At 36.1% G+C, this 25,274-nt stretch overlaps 1 long non-coding RNA gene across 1 annotated transcript in view; it reads left to right on the top strand.

Moving 5' to 3' along the window:
- The window catches only part of LOC147575598 (uncharacterized), a 467,807-nt gene extending 442,830 nt beyond the window's left edge, over positions 1-24,977 (top strand). The window contains exon 3 of the long non-coding RNA XR_015242740.1: positions 24,662-24,977. This is a non-coding gene — a long non-coding RNA (uncharacterized LOC147575598). The remainder of the gene's footprint in view (positions 1-24,661) is intronic.
- The last annotated feature ends 297 nt before the right edge of the window (positions 24,978-25,274 follow it).

Below are 25,274 nucleotides of genomic sequence, written 5' to 3'. Positions count from 1 at the left end.
CAATACTCCCTCTGCTTGTTGTGACATGGGATAGTCCATACTTCCAAACACATAGGCCATCTGTACCCCTTAATTGTCTTTTATTGATGTTAATACTAGCTCTCCGGAATTTTATGGGTTTTTTTGATATTTGTTTATTCTGAGAGAGAGGGAGGGAGTGTGCATGCAAGGGGGGAAGGGCAGAGTGAGAGAGAGGGAGAGAGAATTTCAAACAGGCTCTGTGTGTGTGCTGTCAGCACAGAACCCAATGCAGGGCTCACTTACATGAACCCTGAGATCATGACCTGAGCCAAAAATCAAGAGTCAGACTCCTAACCCACTGAGCCACCCAGGCGCCCCTGGAATTTTCTTTCTTTGAAGCACAGAAAATTAAGTTTCAATGAAGCTATTAATTTTCCAAAGCCTGTATCTTGTCCACTATTTAGCATTGTACTGAAACACCCAAATGTTTACTACACTGAATACGGATTTTGGTGATCAAATCAATACTACCCACCATTTCCAGTAGTTTTCTAAGCAGGAAAAAGGTGATCAGATAAACCTGGGAATAAGAAGATATGTATGTCAGGCACAGAATAGAAAAGAAAAAAGAAGGTCTTCAGAGTAAGAGGGAAAGAGAGGTAGATAAGGTAATAGAGGTGAGGGCTGAATTGTTCAGTCTCGGTGAGCTACAGAATGAAATCTCTGGAAGCTAAGGCTGCCTCTAAGGGAGGGGCCGTGGCTGAAGATGGATATTCTCCTGGTGGACAGCAGCGTAGCTCTGAAAACAACAAGGGGTCTACTGTGTCCACCTGATTATGAGATGGCTTTGTATTTGCAGGTGTTTGGAAGAAGGGAAATTTTGACCAGGGGACCACTAGGACTTGGGATGAAAATAATTAAATTAATGTCATAGAAGAATTAACAGGACCTGAATTATAGGTTTTGTTGTAGAGACTGAAAAGAAAGAATGGATGTTTTTTGTTCCAAGATCACACTATTTATAAAAAGCACAGGAAGAAAAATGAACCCATTGCTAAAGGCTGATTAAATCCCTTCTGCCATCATCCTTGGTCTGCTGGTGACCTGCCCTTTTTATTGCAGCTTTTAATGGTGACTCTCCAGTTTAGTAGGGAACACTACACTGTGTTTGTGTGGTCATTTAAGTTCTTCTTTGCTAAACACAGCATGCTTTATACCCATAACTACCAAAGGGGTTGCTGCCTGGCAGCATTTCTTTTTATAAGTCATTTAAAATGTCTTAGGTATCATTTTATGGCAACTTTACAAGGTTTTCCTAGGTGACCATAGTCATCCCCTGAAGATATAACTAATGATTTTACTTCCTAATCCTCAAATTTCTGTGGATTCACATTATAATGAAACCTATAAAACTCATAAGATTTGTAATGAAAGTAACCCTGGTGTTCTAGGAAAAAAAAATCCAAATGTCAAGATAGAGTTGGTGGGACATTACAATACTGCTGTGTTATAGTTTCTCAGATATTCATGTAGGCTGCCAATTGCATAGAATTCATAAAACCATAAATTATCATTAGATGGATAGGGTGAAGAAAAATGGTCAGGGTACAGTGGCTGGCTCCTTAGAGGTGAGCAGTGGGTCAAATCTCAATCATGGTGTCTTGAAAGCAAGTAGAAAGACCATGAGGCATAAATTCTTATGTGATTCCACTTAGGTTGCCAATCACTAATCAGTGGTAGATTTTCATGGAAAATTCCAGAAACAATTATGTAATAGCATACAGTTTTTTGCACTATATGCTAGGCTCCGTGAGGTATGCAAACACAGTTTAGAGTTGGAAATATAAATCTAGATGTATTATTTATGACTCAATCATGGGAAGTAGAAAGCAATGAAAGAAAATATATTATGTCATGTTAAATTGAATCCGATTGACAGGAAAAGGTACAGGGATTGAACAAACTAAACATGAATTCTGGTTGCAGATGAGCTACTTTCTTTTACTGTCTTTGACGCATCACTTTATTTCAATTTTCTCTGTTATTAAAAATAAGATGAAAGGATCTGGGATATTAATACAAAATAATCTAATAAGATCTTTTTGAAACAATAATATTTTATTTTTCACTCTTCATAATTAAAATTATTGATAGAATAGCTTGGATGTATAAACATTTGTGTCCAAATTAATGCTAGGCTACTTGTGCATGTATTTCAGAACTCTAACTATATAATGGCATAACTTAGTTTCTGACTCTAAAGAACAGGCTATATAAAATCACACCAGTTAGTAAAAAATGACTATTTAATATGACTTCACATACCTGGTCCAAGTATGTGAAGTTGACTTAACTTCTTTAAAATACAGTCCCACAGTTGGATGATGAATGGCAATAAGAACATGCATGTTGTTGAATTTCCTTGTTCCTACAGTATTATACTTCATGGCTTAGAATCATTATGTTCAATACAGAGACCAGTGAAGGAAATCTGTTGACTAACTTAAAAGTAACCAATGTTTCATTCAGTGGACCATTCTGAAGAGTTTTAGTGGATTGACAAGAACACTCAAGAACTTCTCAACAGTGTTTTAACTGATTAAGAGAGTGATGTGGACCAACTGAAAAATGATATAATCTGATACAAGCAAAAAAAAAAAAAAAAAAAAAGACAACAGATGGCCTGGTAGTAGTGTCTTTTTGTTAATACATGAAGTAAAATCATTTGTACATTGTTTCTAAAGCAATCAGGGGGTATTCGTATCTCTAGGATTATCTAACAACCTTTTCATCAAGACAGAGAGGAAGAAACTAAAGGAGTAAAATGAACTTCTAAGATACTTTTCAGCTTTCAAATTAAAAAAAAAAGATTTTTTTTTCTCAGCCGCATCATTTACGTACTGAAGTTAGATCCAACATTATCTACAAATATACAAACCTCCAATAATGTGTAATCATAGAAATACTGAGAAGGTTGGAAAGGCATTGCCCACAGTCTTCTCATCACAGTGACTGAAAGTCAGCCTTTCAAGAATAATCCTTTTGAGTTATTGATTTATGGTAATAAATCCTAATTAGATTCCACATTTCTAGAAGAATATAATCCATATTTTATCAGCTATGAACATTTTAGTGTAGGTAGAGTTAAAGAAGATCGCGTGTGTTTCTTGCTTTGATAAAAAGCTCATCCCAAGTACCTGCACAAGAAGTTACAGGATAAAGTCATCTTATTGTTAGAGATTATGTGAGAAAGAGAAGGGGAGAAAGAGGACCACAGGCAAAGTTCTACTTGTTGCCTACTAGCGTTGCTACCACAGTGATAAGTCATATATTCTCTTGCCCCTGGATCCACCCTTTCCACAAAAAAGCATTGTATGGGAGAGAATTACATCCTCATCATGGCAGGGGAAGGGCTTTCTACCATCTTTCTCCCAAGAATACTGATCTTGACAATGACCCACAGACAAGAGTGTCCTGTGGAATTCCAGGATTCTAGCAGAGAAGATACAGCACAGAGTTGGAGAAAAAAAATCGAATTGGATGCATTGATTTCAGTAAGAAGAATAGTTTTATTTTACCCACAGCATCACTACTTAGGGTGGCACAGTTCAGTGCCAAGAGGAACTTTCTTGGCCTGCAATTTCTCATACAGGGAAAAGTAAGAGTATTTGAGTGAGCTCCCTCAGCTGTGGGTGTGGGGGATAGGGAAAGAGACCTGAAAAAATAGAGATGACTCAAATAAATAAAATCAGCAATGAAAGAGAAGACATTACAACCGATACCACAGAAACAGAAAGCATCCTAACAGACTACTATGGGCAACGGTGTGGCCTCCCAAAAAGTATAACCTAGAAAAAATAGACAAATTCCTAGAAGCATAGAACTTTCCAAGGCTGACTCATGAAGAAATAGAAAATCTGAACACACCAATATTGAGTAAGGAGATTGATTCAGTAATCAAAAACCATCCAACAAGGAAAAGCTCATTACCAGGTGGTTTCACTGGTGAATTCACACAAATATTTAAAGAACTAACTCCAATCATTTTCAAACTCTTCCAGAAATTTGAAGAGGAGGGAACATTCCCAAACTCATTCTACAAGGAAAGCATTATTGTGCCAGAATAAGACACTACAAGAAAAGAAAACTACAGGCCAATATTCCTGATAAATATAGGTGCAAAAATTCTAAACAAAATACTAGAAAAACCAAATTCAACACACATGGCCAACAGGTACATGAAGACGCTCAACATCACTAATCATCAAGGAAGTGTACATCAAAACCAGGAGATAACACCTTACACCTGTTAGTATCAAAAAGACAAAAGGTAACACATGCTCATGAAGATGCAGAGAAAAGCAAATTCTTCTACACTATTAATGGGAGTGTAAATTGATGTAGCCATGTATGGACGCTATGAAGATTCCTCAAAAAATTAAAAATACAACTATTATATCAATCAGCAGTCCTACTTCTGGGTATATATTCAATGGAAATAAAATCACTAATTTGAAATATCTGTACCTCATGCTTATTGCAACATTATTCACAACAGTCAAAACATGGAAACAACATAAGTATTTTCATTGAAAGATGAATGGATATGGGGCACTTGGGTGGCTCAGTCAGTTAAGCGTCCAACTTTGGTTCAGGTCATGATCTCACGGTTCATGAGTTTGAGCCCCATGCTGGACTCTGTGCTGAGAGCTCAGAGCCTGGAATCTGCTTTGGATTATGTGTCTCCCTCTCTCTCTGCCCCTCCACTACTCTCTCTCTCTCTCTCTCTCAAAAGTAAACAAACATTAAAAATATTAAAAAGAAGAAAGATTAATGGATGAAGAAAATGTGTGGGTTGTGTATACAGACACACACACACACACACACACACACACACACACACACACAGTGGAATATTACTCAGCCATAAAAATGAAAGAAATACTGCCATTCATGACACTATGGATGGACCTTGAGGGCATATGATAAGTAAAATAAATCAAACAGAGAAAGACACGTACTGTTTGATTTCACTTATATAGGGAATCTAAAAAACCTGAACTCACAGAGACAGCGTGGAATAGTGGTTACCAGGAGCTAGGAAGTGGGGAAAATGAAGAAATGCTGATCAAAGGATACAAACTTCTAGTTATAAGATGAATAAGTTCTGGTTATATAGTATGTAGCAGGGGTGACTATAATTAACTATACTGAATCATATACTTGAAAGTTACAAAGACAGTAGATCTTAAATGTTCTCATCACATGCATACACACACACTCACACACACACACACACACACACACACACACACGTAATTATGTGTGATGATGGAGGTATTAATTAAGTTTGTTGTGGTAATTATTTTACAAGATATACTTGTATCTAATCATCACATTTGACACCTTAAAAATTCTGCAATGTTATATGTCAGTTATCTCTCAATAAAGCTGGGGGAAATAGAAGCATTGTGTGGGAGCTTAGCCATCTGTATAGAACATTCTTTACTTTAAAAGTCAAGGTTTTAATATAGCAAACTTATTTACTATCTCTTGGGGATGCTATTAGGGTGACTTAGAAATGGTAGCAAGCTTACCCATTGTGAGTTAAATTGTTTCTATATATTGCACACTATATGACATACTTCTCAATCCATAGCAATTTTATTTTAATATCTTGCCTATTATAGTGATAATGAGCACACAAGAGAAGGAAAGACATTTGTGCACACGACAATATATTATTGTCTATTAATTACAGTAGTAACATAGGCATTGCAAAAGAAGGATGCATCTTTGATATCTTGCTAACAATTCAATAAAATAAAAATTCTATTTGTGTCACGTTTTGGTGTACATATTTTTATAATATCCTAGTCAAGAAGAAAGTGGAAAACACTATGTTCTGCTGAATTCTGAAGTTATTCTTCTTTTGCTTGGCCTCAACTGATTTGACTTTACTGGTAATCCAGCAACTTGATAAATCTATTGACTTGTTGGTTAGAGTCTCACATTGTGAGATGGTGTGACCTAAATTAAACCTTTCTGCTCTGGTCTTTTAGTAATCATCTGAGTTACTAAAGACATGAAGAGACTGAGAATTTTAATGGAATGTTATGAATTGTTTAAAATGTAATTATTAGTGGGCAATTGTTTTAATATCATCCTTCAGGGGTGCCTGAGTGGCTCAGTCAGTTAAGCATCTGACTTAGGCTCAGGTTATGATTGCACCGTTCGTGGGCTCGAACCCTGCGCTGGGCTCTGTGCTGACAGCTCAGAGCCTGGAGCCTGCTTTGGATGTTGTGTCTCCCTCTCTCTGCCCCTCCCCTTCTCATACTCTGTGTCTTTCTCTCTCTCTCAAGAATAAATAAACATTAAAAAATTAAAAAAATATATCATTCTTCAGTAATTGTGTTGCATATACAGATTGTCAATATAAATATTTAGCCTACTTAGCATGGAGTAACTGAGTACAATATTATTTCATTAATATACACAAATCAGAGATGATCTCATTAGACACTATCTCCATTTTCAACTTAGTGGGTGAATTTAATGTGTGCAAAACTCTCTCATCTATTATACTTTTAAGTGTAGACATGATTTTTTAATGTGAATCCCAGAGAAATCAGAAATTTGCCTTGTGAGATTAGAAATTTCTTTACAGTAGAGGAAAAAAGGAAACTAACATCATTTGATTTTATTCCAGAATCATATTGAATCATATTGGAACTGCACTTTAGGGAGGCTGCGCCAGGTTGGACATGTTCAAAAGAAAAACATCTTGTTTAGAATCCTTGGACTTGTTTGGGTGAAGCCTGTTGGGAGTAGGTAGATGTAATTGAAAAAGAGAGACTGAGCTATACTTTTCCCCCTGAGTTCTTTCACCAGGGAGAAGGAATTAGACCAGTATCTTTGGGAATGGAGTTACCTATTGGTCAGAGGCCAAACAGAATGTTGCTTTGGAGAGAGACTTATATTTGTTAATTATCTCCAGGAGAGTTTAAAAATCAAGTAGACAAGAATTCATGTTTTGACTGTTGCTTACCATGAACAATGACATTTTCTCCGTGTGTGTGTGTGTGTGTGTGTGTGTGTGTGTGTGTGTACGCATTATGATTTTTTTTTTTTTTTTACTGCTTACAAAAACAACTCTCTTTTAGGCCTTTAGACATTATTTTCCTTACCCCAAGCCATTCTTTTTCTTTCTGAAATAGATACAATTATCCTGTCATTATTTATTTTTAAGTTTATTTATTTTGAGAGAGAGAGAGCGCACACAAGCAGGAGAGGAGCAGAGAGCGGAAGACAGGGGATCCCAAGCAGGCTCTGTGCAATCAGCACAGAGCCTGACTCAGGCCTCAAACCTATGAACTGTGAGACCAAGACCTGAGCCAAAACCAAGAGTCAGTTGCTTAAGTGACTGAGCCACCCTGGCGTCCCATACCCTTTCATTATTTTTATACTACTTTTCAGTGTGTTACAATTTTATTGTGTCATTGTTCAAGTTGAAATATGTTAACTAGCCATGGTTCAGGAGAATAGATGGGTCATACCTGGAGCATCCCTCTGCGTAAGAATATTAGGAGTTATACTGGGCTCTAAGTCGTCACGACAGGCAATAAGAAATCAATTGGAGAAAATATGATTGGTAAGCCTGATGCTGAGCTCTAAAGGTTAGTGCCCATCAAAACATACATAATTCCTCTCAGCTTGCTCATTTTGAATTTATCAAATATGAGGAGGGAAAATTATTTTCAATCATTTAATTTTCGACTTATAAAAGCACTGGACATAGTGAGTTCTATATACTCCCCCCACTGTCTCCATCGCCTTATCCAATTTGAGGAATGACTCATATGGTTAATTAAATTCAAATCCAGTTCATAGCATGTTCAGTGTAACCTGTTTTAATAGAGTGATTCTGATTTTTCTTCAGAGAGGGGTTCCTGATACTGGTGGGGTGGAGAAGAAGAAAAATAAATTGATTGTTGCCACAAAGGGTTGGTACTGAAGACTGGATACAGTCAGACAAATCTTCTCAGAGAATGAGTGACTTTAAACTACTTCATCACTAAAATATTAATGAATATAAATTGATTAGGCTGTGAACTTGGAAAGATAGAAAAGAATTTTTTTGAAGTAAAGAAAGGAGAAAAGGGGAATAAACAAAAAGTCAAAATTAATGAAATAGAGAATAAACATTTATTAATAGTATTGTATTTTAAAACGTTTTAAAATTAAATCATAAAGTATAAAACAATGGTTAATTTAATGAAAAAAAAGGGGGGAAAGTAAACACACACTACCCGCTATGCTGATAGGGGAATAAACTCAGACATACATTATTCAATATGGAGAATATTTTAATCAATAATATGCAAAACTTTAAAATCTATAATGAAAATGAATCATTTTGCAATGAAATATAACTGACCAAAATTAATCAAAGAAAACACAGAATATCAACTAACTATTGCCATTTAAAATTTAAAAATTGTTTAAAGAAAGAAGGAAGGGAAACAGGGAGGGAAGACATAAGGAGCTACTACTCCTTCCAGACAAAACAAACAAATAGATCCTGATGGGGCTCCTGGATGGCTCAGTCGGTTAAGCGTCTGACTTCGGCTCAAGTCATTATCTGGCACCTAGTTTGTGAGTTCAAGCCCCGTGTCCGGCTCTCTGCTGACAGCTCAGAGCCTGGAGCCTGTTTCGGGTTCTGTGTCTCTCTTGCTCTCTGCCCCATCCCCACTCATGCTCTGTCTCTCTCTTTCTCCCTCTCTCAAAAATAAATGAACATAAAAAAATTTAAAAAAAAAGATCCTTATAAAACATTCACTTCTGATTACTAACAGAATTGTCAAAAAGTTTAAACTTTAGGGGCGCCTGGGTGGCGCAGTCGGTTGGGCGTCCGGCTTCAGCCAGGTCACGATCTCGCGGTCCGGGAGTTCGAGCCCCGCGTCGGGCTCTGGGCTGATGGCTCGGAGCCTGGAGCCTGTTTCCGATTCTGTGTCTCCCTCTCTCTCTGCCCCTCCCCCGTTCATGCTCTGTCTCTCTCTGTCCCAAAAATAAATAAACGTTGAAGAAAAAAAAAAAAAAGTTTAAACTTTAAAAGAGAAAAAGAATGCTTTGGTAAAAAAAGGTTTAACATATGCTACCCAAAAAATTGCATAGCAATGTAATTGATGAATATCAAGCAAATATTAAGCACATTTTAAAATTCTGCTGAGAAACATAGAAACACTTGAAAAAATGAAAAGAAAAATTATTTCATGTGCCTGGATTAGAAGCTTAGTATTTTAAGGGGTATAAGCTCCTTGAATTACATTATAAACTTTTAATATTAACAATTAAAAGAAAAAAACAAAGATCACTGTGGGCTTACTTATGGCCATGAAGTAACAACAGAGTCTGGAATTACATTTCCACCGTAAACAACCAGGAAACTGGATGAAATATGTAAAAAGCATTGTTTCATGTCTTGGACAATGGGAAAGCAAAATTGTGATCTATGAAAAAAGAATAACCAATCAAGTATGCCCAGAATTGGCTCAGTTTCCTAAGAGATAATTTCTATATTATCAGAGGGAGTTTTGCACAGTCAAGACCAATATACTGAAATCAATTGCATTTCAATCAGAATAAGTTATTGAAACTTAAATTACAAAAAAAAAAAAAACACCTAAGAATAAATTTAACAAAATATTTGCAAGATATGTACTGATGAGTACAAAACCCTGACAAAGCAAAGATTTACATACATAAAATGACAGATATAGTATTTTCATGGATTATTAGCCATCTTTAAAATTTTTTCCCAAAGTTATTCATACATTCGAAGTAATCCCAAATAAAACTCAACAGTATTTCTTTATTAGAAATTGACAAGCTGCTTTAGAATCATATGGAAATGATAATGGTCCAAAATAGCAAAAACAATATTGGAAAGGAACAAAGTTGGTAATTTTGCCTTCTCTGAAGACTTAAATAAGTCAAGAGTAAATAAGACAATGTATTATTGAAGTAAGAACACATACATTTATCAAGGTAACAGAATAGAGACTCCAGAAATCCACCTACCATGTATGTATGAGTCCACACTCAATACATGATCAATTAATTTTCAATAAAAGTGCCAAAGTAATTTAAATAAGGAAGAGCATCTTTACAACAAAGAGTGCTAGGATTTCTGGATATACGTATGAAAAATAAGGAATCTCAAGCTTTACCTCCTCACATAAATGAAAGAAAGTTAAGTCAAAATAAATCTTAGTTCTTAAATGTAAAAACTACTATTATAAAACTTTTAGAAGAAAACAATAAACTGCTGTGTCCTTGTAGAAAGAAAGAATTTCTTACATAGAACTCAGAAATAACTAATCATAAAATAAAAACATGATAAATTGACCTTTATTCAAATTGAAAATTCTGCTCTTTCAAAGACATTATTAAGAAAATGAAAAGTTAAATCACAGACAGGGGGAAATGTGTGCAACTCATATACATGACAAAGAACTAGTTCCCAGAAAAAATATTTTTAAAATCTTCTATAACCCCATACTAATGACACAAACCCAATTTTTTAAATGAGGAAGAGTTAAACAGACACTTCAGAAATAGATATTCAAATGGCCATAAGCAAATGAAATGACACTCAACAACATTAACCTTAAGGGAAATGCAAATAAAATTAATATAGACCTACACCCTTGTTAGAATGAGTAAAATTAAGACACACACACACACATACACACACACACACACACACACACACACACACACACACACACACTTCTGTGTTGGTGGGGATGTATAGTAACTACACCTCATATAATGCTGGTGAAAATGTAAAATGGTTTAACCAATTTTGAAAATAATTTTATGAATAGAGCAATTATACAACTAAGTAGAAAAGAAATAACAATGTGTCCTTATAAAGACATATATGTTTACTTAGAGAAGCTTTATTCCTAATGGCCCCAAATTGGAAACCCTAATATTGCCCACCAATATATGAGTGAATAAACAAATTGTGATATATCATGCAATGAAATAGAACTCAGAAATAAAAGGAAACAAACTATTGGTAGACGATCATGTGATCAATCTATAATCATGCCAAAGAATCCAGACACAAATGAGGTCATGCTGTATCATTCTATTTATGTGAAACTCTAGCAAAGGCAAATTTATTCTGAAGTGATAGAAGGCAGAGCAGCAGTTGCCTGGGGCCAGAAGCGGATGGTTTGTAGTTAGCAAAGCAGTTGAAAATGCAAAAAATGAAGAGATGAGAGGTAACTAATAGTACGGGATACACAGTGATAGTGATTACAACAGGTTGAAAGTATGTATGAATGGATCAGAATGGAGAGGCCTTTCACTCCTGTCATTATAATTAATTGAATGAGTGTGTAAATCTTACAAATAATACTGTATGCACTTGACTTCAGAATTAGGTTTTGAGTTTTCTTGCATTGTTCAGGGTAAAGCAAATTTGACAATGTTACAGGTACCTCAAAAAGTTTTAAAAAACTAGGGGATATACCCAGGGTGCATTTGTGCTTGCTGAAGAACAAATCCATAAAAATCAGGAATTAGTTGCACATGATAGTCAAACAGCATTAAAAAAAATTCTCGCTGTATAATGTGCCAATATTAAATTGATGCAATTCTTAGTTTTACCTCTATTTAAAGTTTTCTTACTCTGATACTATGGTGTATCAAAACATATTTCTATAACAAGTGAAATTCATATATTCCAGTTTTCCTTTAGGAAAGCTCACTTACCTTTTTAAATTTAGATATAGAGCTCCCTTTAATATTGGCAGTAGTATACACAATGTGAAAGAGGTCAAAACATTTTGAACCATGCAAACTTTAAGGAAGACTTGTCTTATAAACTTGCTGGGAGGGGATTGAGAAGGCAGATGACTAAAAGAGTACTGGGCTTCAAGGGGAAAGGAACTAAATTCCCAGTGTTATTATTCCTCTTTGGAAACCTGAATGCATTCTCATGGTCCTGGTTTTTGTAACTCAAGAAAGAATCATGGTGAAGAAAGCTGACAGGATGGTCAAGGTGACAGACAAAGAAAGAAAGAGAAATTGACTTCAGAGTTTCAGGTAAACATCTGAGGTTTGCATCCTGGCCTTGTCTCTGATTTTTGAACATATCAGGCACACCCCAGCCTTGGGATCTTTGCATTGGCTGCTCCTGCTACCTGGAAAACTCTTCTCATGGATTTACATTCTCACTTCCTTCCCATCTTCAACCAATTATCCACCTAGTCCAAAAAGCCTGGTCACCCTACCTAAAACTGCAATCCGCACACCAGCATGCTCCCTCTTCCTCCGGAGCCCATACATACTTGCTATTTTCTGTCCCTGCCTTAGTTTCCCCTTAACATTTTTATGTGCTCTGGCATAATTAGATGAATAGATGGTAGACAGATAGAGAGATCAGTATATAGGTAGGTAGGTGGGTAGGTAGATAGATAAATTTATATTTCAGCTTATTGTCTGTCTCCCCTTCAGAATAGCTTTTGAGGGCAGAGACTTGCATGTTTTGTCACTGCTCAATCCCAGCATCTAAAATGATGCATGGCATATAATGCTACTTAATAAACATTGATTGATTGACTGACTAACCAAATGAATTAATTAGTGATTGACTGAAGACTGGAAATTAGGAACAGGGCTTGAAGTCTGCAACTGCTATATGGGGTGGGAAGAAAATATATGTGCCAGTGTCATGGATTACCCTACCCAGAGAACCCTTCTCTAACATTTTTAAAGTAGTATATATGGGGTTAGTAAAGAGTTTTTATTATACACTAGAACAAGGTCTATGTGAAAGTACCTTAATAAAATTTTAGATAAATCAATGAGGACAATGCATAATGGGCCAGAAATGAGTATTTTTCATAAAGCTAATCTCTGAATTGTCACCATGATAGATATTCCTGTAACTCTAAAACAACGTCTGATACTACTGATGGAAGCCAATTCTTGGGCTAAATGAAGCATGATGCCCCACTGTGACAAATCCACTTAATCTATTTATTCAACAACATTGATTGACTACTTTTAATAAATAGCATTCCTAGGCAACAGTAGGAGTTACTGTATCAAGAGGTGCTTCTGAAGTGACCTGCATATTCTGAGTTCCAGAATTTGACTTTAGTTCTCAGCAGGTCCTCCTTGGAGTAAACATTTAGCCTCTTGAGATCTTAAGGGTTTGTGAAAACAAAATAAATATAATACAAATCATAACTTAAACTGGAGTCCACAGTCACAAGGAAGATAACATGAATGGACCCGCATCTGTTTTTATCACGTTGATGCTACGTCATTCTCAGATACTGTCTTTTATTCCACTAGATCGACATTACACAGAAGTTTGAGTTTGAAAGGTTACTGCCTTATGGCTTTTGCCTTATGGCATAGCTGCTTGCTATGAAGTCTCTGCTGATCTTTAAGTGTCCAAAGTTGAAAAATAAAATAAACTTTGTCAACAGTCGTGGCATAAATTTAACTAATATCCTATTTGTATTTCTTGCTGGATAAATCTTTACTATTAAAAAAGAAAGAAAAAAGAGAAAAGAAATATGAGTAGGTACTCTGTCCTTTAATGTATGTTACAGAATGTCTGCAATACTTAGAAATAATCTAGGAAACAGTTTTCCTTTTTTAAAGTTTGAGAGATTATAGGAAACACATCTATTTTAGTATACAACTAATTTTTTCGAGGACACTACGAACTAAAGTTCCTGGCACAGGGCAAAATCATTTCACCAGTAACACACATTTCATGTGTTTATTTTTATAGAACATCTACCTCCACATTCCAGCTATTTGTTTCTAGTACATGATATGCAAGGTAGATAGGCTGCTGAGGCTAAGGAAAAGATGAGTGATACATTGTTTCATGCAAAGAGTGTGGGTTTCTTATAACTTGGGAGAATCTAGGCTGTCAAGACACCTGTGGCAAAAGTTATTTGTGAGGGCTCCTGGGTGGCTCAGCTGGTTAAGCTGCTGACTCTTGGTTTTGGCTCAGGCCATGATCTCATTGTTTGTGAGTTCGGGGCCCTGCATCAGGCTCCTCACTGACAGTGCAGCGTTGGCTGGGGATTCTCTCTCTGTCCCTCCCCTGTTCATTCTCATTCTCTCTCTCTCTCTCTCTCTCTCAAAATAAATAAACTGAAAAAAGTTATTTGTAAGGACATATTTCAAATATAAGATTTGATGAAGAAAGAAAGAAAGAAAGAAAGAAAGAAAGAAAGAAAGAAAGAAAGAGAAAAAAGAAAGAAAGAGAGAGAGAAAGAAAAAGAAAATAACCCTTTCTGGAACCAACAAATGCTCATGCCTTGAAAGAGATCCTGGCTCTGGTTAGCTAAAACACTATAGTTGAACAAATAACTATACTTGATATAGAGGATGATATTAAGAAACACTTTGGTAGATACCAGGTTAATGACATAAACATTTTGACATATCCACTTTGAAACTTTTGCTTAGAGGGGCGCCTGGGTGGCGCAGTCGGTTAAGCGTCCGACTTCAGCCAGGTCATGATCTCGCGCTCCGTGAGTTCGAGCCCCGCGTTGGGCTCTGGGCTGATGGCTCAGAGCCTGGAGCCTGTTTCCGATTCTGTGTCTCCCTCTCTCTCTGCCCCTCTTCTGTTCATGCTCTGTTTCTCTCTGTCCCCCAAAAATAAATAAACGTTGAAAAAAAAAAAGAAACTTTTGCTTAGGGAAGTAACATACTAGATTCCTCTAGAAAAGAGGAAAAGCCTGTCTCAACACTGATGTGAGTTATTGTTTTTTACTACATATGTATGTATATGGAACAATGTAAAGTATTGGTCTCATATATTTAAAATTATGTAATTGACATCATACAGCTCCTTCTACAACTTTTTTTCAATTTTATGTTTTTGAAATTTATCATTTCATATATGTACCTCCATCATTTTATATGTATATCTATCAAGAATTCCATTTTTATCATTTCATATATGTACCTCCATCATTTTATATGTATATCTATCAAGAATTCCATTGCAAGAATATATCACAATTTATTTATCCCTTCTCCTGTTTATAGACATTTAGGTAGTTTCAATTTTTTCTCTGGGCTGCAATAATCACTCACGTACATTCTTCACCAAGTCATGAGTTACGGTTTCTCTAGAGTATATGCTTGTGAGTGGAATTACTTGGTCTTAGAGGATGAAGCCTTTAAATTTATTATAAATTAACAAACTGCCCTTGTAAGTTGTACCGATTTATATCACAATCAATGCACTGAAAGAGTCCTTGCCATAGTCAGAGCTTCTCCTAGGTGGGGTGGTACATTCTGAGATTCATTGGAATTTCTGGGGAAGTTTTGGGAGTCATAATGATTTGAAAGTGCTACTGGCATTAACTGGGCAAGAGTGGGGTGGGGGGAAGGGGTCAGGAATGTGTGATGACTAACAATGCAGGTGACAGACTCATGACAAGAATTGTCCTGCTCCTCAAAGACCTTTTGAAAATGTAACTGGACATTTATGAAGATCAGCAAAACAGAACAAAACAAAACAAAAATCCAAACTTGTGTGTAACTATCAGAGCTATAAATTAGCTTCATATAAGTCCAAAGAATTTTTTGCTTAGTTTTAACTTATGTTGAATTTTCACTGACCAGAATCACTGTATAAACTGTACAAAGGTATACTGGGTTGTTGTTTCTTTTGTTTTGTTTTGTTTGGTTTTGTTTTCCTGGGAGATCCTGATATGCATAAAAATTGGTACTTAAAAAGCTTTACAAGGCACATTACTAATGACAACAATTCCCATTATCAGGAAATTCTCTACGAAAAAAGCCAGGTTTTGTTCTATACTCTTCGCTGTCCTTTTCACCATGATATTGGTGCAAATGCCTAACATTATGCTGTCATGCCCAAGTATTTATGTATTAAACTATATAATTATATTGTACACTACTTCCTTTTAGTCCTTCTTTCATATTTTATAATATTGTATATTATGATACTATGATATATTATTGGGTTTTTCAAAGTATATGTATAGGTAGGTAATATTACCTATGAGTTTTATAGTAGGCTAGTAAATGAGACATTATGCCCAACATATGGTATTGGCAGATATTTTAGGTTTTGTCAGTCAGATGCAGGTAAAATATTTTATTTTTCATTTTCCTTATAATATTTAGGTTGAACACCTTTTCATATCCTTAAGGAGCTACTTTTTGTCTTTTACGTATCCTATTCATAACCTTTGAATTTTTTGTATTTTCCATACTGATTTGCTAGATTTTTTAACGATTTTATTTTATTTATTTAAAAAATTTTTTTCGATGTTTATTTATTTTTGAAGAGAGAGGGTGGGTGAGGGGTAGGTAGAGAGAGAGAGGGAGACAGAGAATCCGAAGCAGGCTCTGTGCTGTCAGAATGACAGAACAACAGAAGCACTTTAAGCAGGAGATCATGACCTGAGCTGAAGTCGGATCCTCAACCCCCAGGGAGCCCTAAAATATTTTATTTTTAAGTAATCACTACACCTAAGGTGGGGCTCGAACTTGAGACCTCACGATCAAGAGTCACATGCTCTACTGACTGAGCCAGCCAGGTGCCCTGCTGATCCTTAATATATACTATACAATAAGCATTTGTCGCTTGGATGCGTTATAAATATTTTCTTGCCATGTGTTGTCCTTTAACTTTGCTTATTATGCCTTTTCTATAGAGAAGTTTAAATTTTACTGTATTATAACTTAGCATGTTTACACTATTCTGAGACTGTTACACAAAATTAATGCTATCTGGGATAAATCTTTCCCCCCCCCCCCAGGAATTTATAATATATCTGTATATCTTTGGTTTTTCATTTGTTTTTGCTCTTTTGGAGGAAATGCTAATTTTGTGTGGGAAGTTTTGTGTTGTTTCTCCTTTTCCCCATTCTCCCTTTTCTTACCTGTTTTTGTCTCATGATTTTGGCTTTGACCCCTGCTCACTGAACCTCAGTCCTTACAGTTGTGGGTCAGGTGTCTTTCCTGCTGAACTACCCAGGATTTTGCACTTCCCGTCATCCAGCCAGCTCTAGTCTGTTGCCGTTTCTGATCATATAGCTTTGACCTTTTCTTCATTCTTCCCTAGATTCTTAAGTTTCTGCTTTTTCAAGCCATCTCAGAGTAGACTCAAACTAGACCACTGAGCTGCAGGTGGCTTTAAGCAGATGATCCATTACTGAATATCATTGCCATTATCTGTTCACAGTCTTGGAACCAGCAGGCCTGACACCATAGCTGTGCTCACTGTTCTCTGCATCTGTTCCATTTCTGGTCCGTGAAAGTATATCATCTGGTTTTTGAGCCTGCTTAAAGTGCTTCTGTTGTTGCCATTGCTGTTTACTCTTTTACATTATCATGCTATGTATTTGAACCATGAGCTTCACCTCAAGTTGCAAACTTACACCCTCTAGTAGAATTTGCATACACATTTTGAGAAATAGGAAGTGGATTGAGCATTTGGTAAATGCCACACATTAATATGTATGTGTACTATACCTGTGATGGGGAAGCGAGATCCCAGGCTTATGAACAAGCATAACTCCATCCCTTCCTGAGGCAAGACTGTAATTTCTTAATAACAACCCAAGGTTTCAAGTTAATGGAGCTGCCACAGAGGCAGTGAGTATAACTGAGACCCCCTAAGTGTTTATGTGCTCTTGTCTTACCTATTTATTTTCATTTGTGAGTCTAGGTTGAGAGTGATAATTGTTTAATTGTGCATATTGGCTTTTTCATTTTTTAAATTTAACGTTTCACAATGTTTTTAATCTAAAAGAATGCCTCATGCTGTGATAATCAACATGATAAAATGTAAAAATAAATAAATAGCCCACATTTAAGAGATTCCTCTTATCTACCAACAAGCCCTATCTGCTGAATGTAAACTTAATTGCAATATATTTCCTTAATGGTCTCCTTTAATTGGTTACCCTGCTATGGTATCTTTGGAAAGCTGAAGTTCTGTAACAAAGCATTAGTGGTTAGTTCTCACGGAGAAGCTTATAATGATCGGAGCACATCAAAATAACATTTCTTCAACATTTAGACATTTAACAATATTTGTTCTTCCAGTCCATGAGCATGGAATGCCTTCCCAATTCTTTGTGTCATCTCCAATTTCTTTCATCTGTGTTTTATAGTTTGTAGAGGTCTTTACCACCTTGGTTAGGTTTACTCATAAGTATCTTATTATTTTGGTGCCATTTCTTCAATATCTAACCATTAAGTGAAAATGAATATACTTTGATTTTCCTCAGGTTGAATTTGTTTTTACAATGATATTAAAATTTATAGCAAAAAGAACATGGCTGAAGCAGACTGAAGCTATTTAAAAATGCCATAAAAAACAGAAGACTTTGCCTAGAATTTTACCCTCTTTCAATTTTCTTTGATCAGGTGGGGCTTTAGAACTGCAAACTCTTTGGGGCACCTGGGTGACTGAGCTGGTTGAGAGTCTGAATCTTGGCCCAGGTCATGATCTCGCGGTTTGTGAGTTTGAGGCCCACATCAGGCTCTGCGCTGTCAACCTGTTTGGGAATCTCTCTCTCCTTCTCTCTCTGCCCCTCTCCAATTTGTGCTTTCTCTCTCAAAATAAATAAATGCATATCTTTTTAAAGAAAAAACTGCAAACTCTTTGAAGACAGAATGTATCAGTTATCTATAATGCACATTCAACCTAGTGCTCAACTCACAGGGGTCAGGAAACGCTTGCCCAAATAAATGACAAAATTAGCACAGTATTCTCTTCTGCTTGGCTCAGAGACAGACCTATATGGCATCACTTTCTTTGTTTCTTCAACATTTTTTAAAGTTTATTTATTAATTTTGTGAGAGAGAGAAAAGCAGCGGAGGGGCAGAGAGAGAGGGAAAATAGAGAATCCCAAGTAGGTTCTACTCTGTCAGCCCAGAGCAACATGCAGGCCTTGAACCCAGGAGCCATGAGATGGAGATCTGAGCCAAAACCAAGAGTTAGAAGCTCAACCAACTGAGCCACTCAGGTGCCCCTGTTCCTTCAACTTCTTAAACATTATAATATTCCAAAAATAAAATGATCTGATGGACCTCTAGAAATTAAGCATTAAAAAATAATAATTTGAATATTTAAATCACATGTGATTTCAGTCAATTTTTATAGAAATCACCTTTGTACTCCCTTCTCAATACATTCTCCACCATTGCCTAGAGAACTTCCTATGCTAACGTATTCATAAGCCATAAATTGTTTGCTTTAAGCTTTATATAAATATTCTCATTCTGTTCTTACTATTCTGCAACTTTCTTTTTTCACCCACCCAACATTAAAATTTTCAAAGTAAATCTGAGAACAAGACAATACATGTTCATTCATTTATCAACACATGAAAAAATATTTTTATTTATTTTTTTAGTAATCTCTACACCCAATGTGGGGCTCAAACTCAAACCGAAGATCAGGAGTCAGATGTTCTTCTGACTGAGCCAGCCAGGTGCCACTTAATATGTGAAAATTTTAAATTCTTCTCTCAATGACATTTTCAAGCTTTTGGTATTGCAAAGACATTTACTTTTCTCGTGTCGTGGAAACTGGAAGCACTATGCCAACAGTGTGTGATAACTCTTGACTTTCATATCCTTTATAGCCCTTTGCACAGTTGTGCTTCTAAAGGTCAGTGACTAAATTTGTGCACAAAGTCAAGTCCATCCCAATTTATGATTGATAAAGCCTGTTTTTGTATCTTTTTCTTTTCTTTTTAAATTTCTAAACATGTCTGCCTTTGTTTTGTATCAAGTGTCATCTTAGATTTCATAATCATTGAGATAACTGAGCATGCATTTGGATTGTGTGGTGGTAGTTCTATTTAACTATTTTTGTCATCATTAAGTGTTTTTTCCTAGATCAATGAATTCTAGTTCTTTTTCTCCTAACCACATCTTTCTGTCTGCTTTTAGGAGTCATCTCCAAATACCAAATAAGGAATATGTTTTCTTTTTGAGTCATCTTGATGGGTGATTAAGCTGTTTATCAACATTTAGCAATATTGCTTTTTGTTGACTTTTTTTGTTTGTTTGTTTTTGATAGCCAACTGGTGACTGGAACACATGGTCCCTCACTAATTTGATGAAATCTAAAGTCTTTTTTTTGAGATCTTGATGAAATATGCTAAATTTGACAGAATCTGACATCTTTTGAGAACATGGTAACATATGCTAAATATGTTCTGTTTTTATACACAGGTGGAGATGACATCTTAAACAATCAGCTCCTTGCTCTCAACTCCATGAAATAGTTTAGTTGAAGCTATCGTGTAAATCCCACTGAAAGCAACATACAATACAAGGAGTTGCACTGTAGCAAGAAGAGTGTTTTTGAGATTGAATCCATGTACACCTTTCCCACAAAGGAGCTCCTTTTCATCTACATCTTTATTCCTTCAAGTTATTTTCTTCCTTTTCTCTCGGTAAAGGAGAAAAAGAAGGAAAGTATTCTTCCACAAACCATGTGCCAAAATTAATTATTACTTCTCATTTTCTGCTGATGTTTAGGTGTCTTATATCCACAGTCTTAAAGATTAGGGGAAAAATCTCTTCCCCAGACTAATTAAACTGTCACAGGTAGTCTTCTGTATTTCCATTCACATTGTTATAATGATCAGAATATGGGTATGAAAGATTGAGGGGAGAGGTGGTTTCTCCTTTGTTAGTGAAATGCTCTCTGTTAGTTGCTGATGGCAGATTCATAATTATGTGACTGAGAGGATTAAAGGTTAGTGGCCATATGAACAGAAAGTAACTGCAATGATGAAATAAACTGATGTCTGCTAAACTTCATGATAACTGGTTCAGAACAGAAAAATCTAGTCAATAGACATCTGCTTGTTGCCAGTTGCCAAAGTGGACAGATTCCATCTTTTGACCAAAATGCATCTAGTCAATATTATTTCAAAACAGCCTGTCAATTTTTTTTTCTTTTTTTTCAACGTTTTTTTTTTTTGTTTTTTTTTTTGGGGGGGGGGACAGAGAGAGAGAGAGCATGAACGGGGAAGGGGCAGAGAGAGAGGAAGACACAGAATGGGAAGCAGGCTCCAGGCTCTGAGCCATCAGCACAGAGCCCGACGCGGGGCTCGAACTCACGGACCGTGAGATCGTGACCTGGCTGAAGTCGGACGCTTAACCGACTGCGCCACCCAGGCGCCCCCAGCCTGTCAATTAAATAAAACAATACTGAAAAGACTACATCAAATCTTTTGTTAGACTGAATTTACTTGAGCTCAATAAAAATATCCTTTCATTTTCTCTTTCATCCCATAAATGTTTATTGAGAGCTAACCTGCTAAATTCACACTCAGTAATGAACACGACAGATGAGCTTCTGCACACACATAGCTTTTGTTCTAGAAGCTGAAGAGATAATGTGGAATATCACCTGTTAGAGTTTTAAACTAAAGGTTGTACAATGGCTGACTTTTAAAAATTGAGTAATTCTTAGTTTAAGAAGGGTAATACAGAACTTATTTAAAGCATCTATAAATATATTGTCTTGTTAGTCTCAGCTTACTTTGGCTGCAACACATTAACCCTGTAGACCCAACATGTGGGACCCAAACCAGCAGCATCAACAGCACATGGAAACCAGTTAGAAATAGATTCTTGAGCCTCACCCCAAACCTACTCTATCAGAAATTTGGATTCCAATGCAGGCTAAAGTTAGAGGAACAATTAGTGTATATCAAAGTCACCTGCAGATTTACCGTGTTACAGACCATTGAACCTCACACCCAGAGGTTCAGATTCAGTAGGACTACAGTGGAGTTTGATAATTTACATTTTTAACAAGTTTCTTGGTGATGCTGAGCTGGTGGTATGAGGACCACACTTGAAGAACAACTAGCTTATTGGATATGCATCCTGGATGAACATTACATGAAAATTATCTGGGGCGCCTGGGTGGCTCAGTCGGTTGAGCATCCGACTTTGGCTCAGGTCATGATCTTGCAGTCTGTGAGTTTGAGCCCCGCGTCGGGCTCTGTGCTGAGAGCTTGGAGCCTGGAGCCTGCTTCGGATTCTGTGTCTCCCTCTCTCTCTGCCCCTCCCCCACTCATGCTCTGTCTCTCTCTGTCTCAAAAATAAATAAAAACATTTAAAAAATTAAAAAAAATTATCTGCAAGCATCTAAAACCACCAGTGTTTGGACTCTACCCCAGAACAATTAAAGCAGAATCTCTGCATGTGTGCCCAGACTTTGCATTTAAAAAGTTCATTCCATGTAATTCTGATGTATATCCAAGGTTAAGGAAGCATGCTTTAAGAAAATCATTCCATCTCCCTGTGCTCCCCTTTAACACACAAGTAGAATGCTATCCATCCTAAAAACCACTGGGAATTTGAAGCAGAACTTATTTTAAGTTGTTTCTACATAATGCTCCCCCGAAAGCAATAGTAAAATGAAAAAAAAATCAATGAAACATATTATCTAGCATTATCTAGGTCAAAATAATATATTAAAACCCTAGGTATTCTGCAGAATTCAACTTAATAAGCAACTCTCAACTATATTGAAACTTTTTCCAACTGGGACATATGTGTAAATACAACTCTTAACAGTTTTCATTTTTTAAGAAGACATGAATATGGGTCGTGTCATAAACCTTAATCACAGTCTTAGATCTTGGGTTGTGGTGGAGTAGAAATACAAAAAATATTTACTTTACTGATGTACTGGAATAAATGATAAATCCCTTACCTGGCACTGAGGCCATTACTTCTACTAGTCAAGATGAAGTTTGTAACCTGTTCTTGGAGTGAGGAGCAAATGGCAATTTATCTAGGGGAGGTAATTCTTGTGGTGTCCGGGAGAATGTGGCCTCTCTTATCAGGATCTTCTGTTCTGAGGGGAGCTAGTGGGCCTTGGGAGTCTCTTTGTTTACTATCTTAGTCCTTTTCCATTACAATAAGCATCAGGCCTGTAAGTTATTCTGTTCCCCAGACTAGTCTCCTGTGGCTTTAAAGCCCTCCAAATGCCACAAGTTCTCAATACCCCCACCTCCCAACTCCCCTGCAGAATTTTTAAGTGACAAGAAGCTGAAAAAATACAGATGGCATAATTATATATTTTGCAGTTGATTAATCACCACAAAACATTAATCACATTTTGTATAACAATACATAATCAAATTCTTTATAGTAGAAATTAAGTTTCTTTCGGATAGAGAATGGATTCCTTTAGGATATTGACAGGGTTTTTCAGCATCTGTTTGGCTCCCATTCCACATCTGCATTTGATTTTTGTCTGCTTTAGGGCTTAGTAAAGTGTGGCTTAAAGGTTGTTTTATGACTATAAATGTACGTGCTAATAGAAGAATTTGTTGAAAAGAAAATATTTGCACAAGTTAGATACCATAAATATATTTTTTCCAGGCTATAACATGTTTCTTTAGTGAAAACCATTGGATTTTGTTTTCCTAAAGAGTAATCCCACCGAAATCAAATATAAATTATACACTTTTTTCTTAATAGCTACTGAGATAAATTCTTAATCTTGTAATTAGCTTTATATTATTATAAGACAAAATCCATGTGTAACTTTTAGAAATTATGTTTTTATAGTATAAGTGCCTAATTTCTTGATTATTGTAAAATAATTGTACAGATTGTATGTTATCAATTTGTGTGTGCATTAGGTGTTCATAATCGTTTGCCAAATAACTATAAATGTATACACATCACATATATTATACACAAGCATATACAAACTTAAAGTTGTCACATTCCTTTACCATTTGGAAATTACAAACTAAAATTATCACACCTTTTAGTAATTTCTGTCACTCAAAAATGGTTGTATATATCCATCTGTATTTATATCTTTATTATGTACCCAGAAAAAATTACAGAACAAAGATATACATCCTCTCCTTTCATGTGTTTAATCAGAAGAACATAAGCAAATGAAGCAAGGAAATTTTCCAAAGCAACATATTATCAATAATATAATAATTTCATATGTACCTTATTAAGTGTGTGTGTGTTTGTATGTGTGTGTGTGAGAGAGAGATGCTACTTTTATTACACTGTGATTACATGGCCGGCCTGTAGAACTCAAATAGAAATTCACATGATCAAGTTATTCTAGCCTAATATCGAAACTCATACACGTCTGTTACAGCATAGGTACACATGTGTGAATATTAATTTATCTCTATAAGTACTACTAAAGAAAAAGTATAAGGGAAACATAAATTTAGTTTGGATTATTTGGATTAGAGAAAGGAATCATGCCATGTAATCTGATTACCAGAAACTCAAGTAAAGTATGCTAATAACAATTGGGAAGAATGGTCCCATGGAAAGAAGAGGATAGAAGAGAAAAGAAGATGAAATTCGTAGAGAAAGCGCGAGAAGATAAACCTTACCCAAGCAGAGGAGCCATGTTGAAGAATGGTTTAAAAAAGCATGATTATACATTTTTCTAATACATGACATTTGTATCAATTTTGTTTAAAATTACCTTAACCACTGAAACTTGGTTACCAAATGCTGCCCCTGGAATGGTTAATACTACATGTCAATTTTCATCCCCCCGATTTGGGTTTCCTGGCAGTGTGTTATCTATGAAAGGCTGTTGGAGAAACTGGCATGTCCCCTTCTTTACCTGCAGGTACATATGGCCTCCCAGACCCCAGGAGCCTGCAGCCTGCATTTCCAATAGGCCACTGCAGAGACTTCCACAGCACCTCTGTTTGTCTAATGACATGGGCACCAGATTCCACACTTATTTCACATTCAGCGGTACAGCTCTGCACACAGAAAGGTAAGCAGTGCAGGCTTGATAAGCTTGCCTTTTGAACAAATAATTTGTCAGTCTGTGTTGGGAACTGGGATGTTACTAGTTCTGTGAAGCACTTTTAGTGCTGTGAAAAGTGGTATACAAATAAAATGATTGATGTCCTGTCAATAGGAACTTCAGGAAGAGGATCAAACAGAGCAGTTTCTTTTGAAGTAGGGATGGATGTGGGGGGAAAGGTGTTAGATTTTACTTTTCTATCTATCATAAACCCCAAAGCATCATTCCAGCAAGAAAAGAACCTGGTATCTGAACAAGGCAGAACACAATTTCTTAGCAGTAGACACATCCCAGTGAAAAATACAAAAGCTGGATTTGTAAAAATCCATTCACAAGGATTTTATTGTAAATTTTTCCCATCACTGGAATGATGTTGGCTGGAGAGCTTATATATCTTCAGGCTTTTTTCTTTTTGCCTCCATTTTTC

The sequence above is a fragment of the Puma concolor genome, chromosome D3 (assembly GCF_028749965.1).
Source record: "Puma concolor isolate L17-30 chromosome D3, mPumCon1.1.hap2, whole genome shotgun sequence".
NCBI lineage: Eukaryota > Metazoa > Chordata > Mammalia > Carnivora > Felidae > Puma > Puma concolor.
The sequence above is the reverse complement of the archived record's forward strand: the minus strand, read 5'-3'. Positions and strand labels throughout refer to the sequence as shown.